Source organism: Gordionus sp. m RMFG-2023, chromosome 4, assembly GCF_954871325.1.
Source record: "Gordionus sp. m RMFG-2023 chromosome 4, tfGorSpeb1-WG-v2, whole genome shotgun sequence".
In the NCBI taxonomy this organism is placed as follows: Eukaryota; Metazoa; Nematomorpha; class Gordioida; order Chordodea; family Parachordodidae; genus Gordionus; species Gordionus sp. m RMFG-2023.
This window is the reverse complement of record NC_088778.1, coordinates 25,634,420-25,637,329: the sequence shown is the minus strand read 5'-3', so window position 1 is coordinate 25,637,329 and position 2,910 is coordinate 25,634,420.

Here is a 2,910-nt window from a genome sequence, read left to right as displayed (position 1 = left end):
ATTTCCTAAATTATAAACTTTTTGTAGAAGTGTAATGCTGAAATATTTTTATTAGATGCTTAAAAAATTAAAAGAATGGCCATAATTAAATTTTATAAGCGGGGTTTAATTTTTTTATAAATAATGGGCTGGCGGGTAAAAATTTAGACTAATGGCAGGCGGGTGGGTATATTTTTTGAAAACTATGGGCGGGGCCTGGCGGGCGGGTTAAATTTTTTAAAACAGTAGGTGGGCGGGCTTTTGGTCCAAAAACCCACCCAATGCAGTCCTCTAATTTCTTCCCTATGAATTTCAGACAATTTTACTATGAACTTTATAAATTAAGAGTAATTCGAAATTTTGCAAAAGTGTCTGAAAATCACAGTATAGGCACTTTATTCATGCGCGGATCAAATACATTTTTATCAAATTATATTTTTCAAATTTAGGAACCTACAATAATGGTTTTAAAATTAAAAGATTCCAAATCCCCATAAAATCCATCCAATATAATATTAAATAATATATGCCACCTTGTGGAGTATATTTATTGTAAAATTTAATATTTTCTTATTCCATTTATTTAAAATGTAATTTGTTAAAGGATTTAAACCATTTAATCGATTATTTAGAATGAATGAAGTATAAATTAATAATTTATATATAAAATATATCCAATACTTTAATATTAATGAACTTGTTTATATTATTTTTACAAAACTCGGAACTTAATTAATGAGTATTTAGATAGGAAATCGCGAGAAAATATTGAAATCGAGGCCAATAAAAAAAAGAGGTCGATTAGAAAAAAAAAATAATATTTGTTATAAATATAAATTAATATTTACAATTTTTCTTTTATTATTGGTAAAGCTGTCCTAAACATCAAAGAAAATTCGAAAACTTTATCAAAAAACAGGAAATAAGTTTTATTTTAATAGAAAGTTAAAAAAGATAGCCAAAAACTTATAAGATATTTTCAAAATCAATAAGTTTCCTTAAGGTTTTAAAACTTTCGAAACGGGTTTTGAAGGCAACCCAATATATAATATATCGTAGGGGTTTTAGCAAATTATTACAATGTAAATCATTTTTTTTTAAATTTTAAAAGACTTAATTTTGCTCGAATCATATTACACAATGTTTATGTACTTTCCTTTCTGACTGTCAAGCAAATTGTCGTGAACTGTTGAACTGATTCTGAATAATAGCGAAATAGTTAAAATTCGCAGTGTGGATGATTAAACTATGAAATACGATTCTATAATCAGGTCTTTCAAAATTATGAAAACGCATGCTATAAAGAATTTTGAAAAAATCCGCTAAATACCAGGTCCTGAATTTACGAAATGCCTGCATAATATATATTATAAATAGTTATTTATTTCCTTTATCTTTATTTTAATAATCGTTTTCCATTTTCATTTATTGCAGCTGAGTGTATCAACTTCACTAATGTTGTTAAATAGCCCGATTTAGGACGATTTGTGAAAAAAGCGGGCTGTTAATTTTATATTTATTTCGATTTTCCAAAAAGAATAAGGAAAAGTTAATTTTATATTTATTTCGATGTTTCAACTGTGAGCTCTTGAAAATAGCAACACCGATAATCGCTTCACCTCAAGAAATCTTCTATTGAAGGATATTTTTTAATTGGGTGAAATATTTAGAATTAATCAGGATTAAAAATTGTCGATTACGATTTGGGATATTAATATTTTAAATTTAAAAGAAGATTTTTGGAAATAAATAAAATTTTTGCATATTTCATTTGTATATTATATAATAAAAATTGGATGTTATTTCATATTAATAAAGATTATGTACATTAATTTAATAAGAAATACGTCCTTAATTTATTTTAAAATTTATACAAATTTAAATCAGTGCTATTCAAGTTAGCTATAAAATAGATAATTTAACTAAATGCTTCATTATAAACAAAATTATAATAGGATTTGTAATGAACTAGAGTCTAGCAGTGAATTACTAGCGTTTTCTAAGTTTATTTTTTTTTGAGTTAGAAGTTTTTCCTTGTCAAAACTCAAGAGTTAATCGTGCAAGATATTAGAAGGAAGGTCAGTTCAGAAATTAAATTATTTAGTTGGGCATTTTGAGACTAGAGACCGAACTATGGGTAACCCATCCAACTCGAATTAATATGAATCGGGCGGGTTCCAACCTCTTTTATAAAATCGGTTTTCGATTAAGTTTATATTATCAAAATTTATACCAAATAGTCCAAAATTCCTGAACCCGAATTCGGGTCCAGAACCCTTTTTAGTTTCGATTCGATATAAATATTCTTAAAGTAAAATGGGAAATTTTATAATTTTTATTCACATTAATCAGTAACCCAAAATTTAGCAATTTACCAGGCATTTGAATTAGTCGTTTATAAAAATCGACTCGAATGGAACCGTTTTACAAAATACATTTGAAAAATAAATATCAAAAAGTATAAATTGCTTATAAAGAAAAAAACACCCAGCGAGTCGACTCCTTGATCAGCTTGAGGCGGAGCCGTTTTTTGACTACGACTCGAGATCTGAGTAGTAAGAACTCGACTATTTAACAATACTAATATTTTGTATACTTCGTTTGGAATTCGCGCTAACTGTGAAGTTTAATTTTAAATTATTCAAGGCACTTACGTATGATGGCAGAAACTTATAATAATACTTCTTTTATCCTTTTTTTTAAATATATTTTAATTTTTTTGATTTTATATATTTTTTTAAAAATAAATAAGTTTAATTAAAAAACAATGGCATTACACTAGGGGTTCTAGCTTTTAAAATCTATAAAATCTTTTTTTTTATTATCATCATCTCTATAATAAATATTTAAATATTTATATCTAAATAAAGTAATCGCAAAAAATTTATATAAAATTTTATATCGTATTATTATAAAAGATAGTTTTAGTGA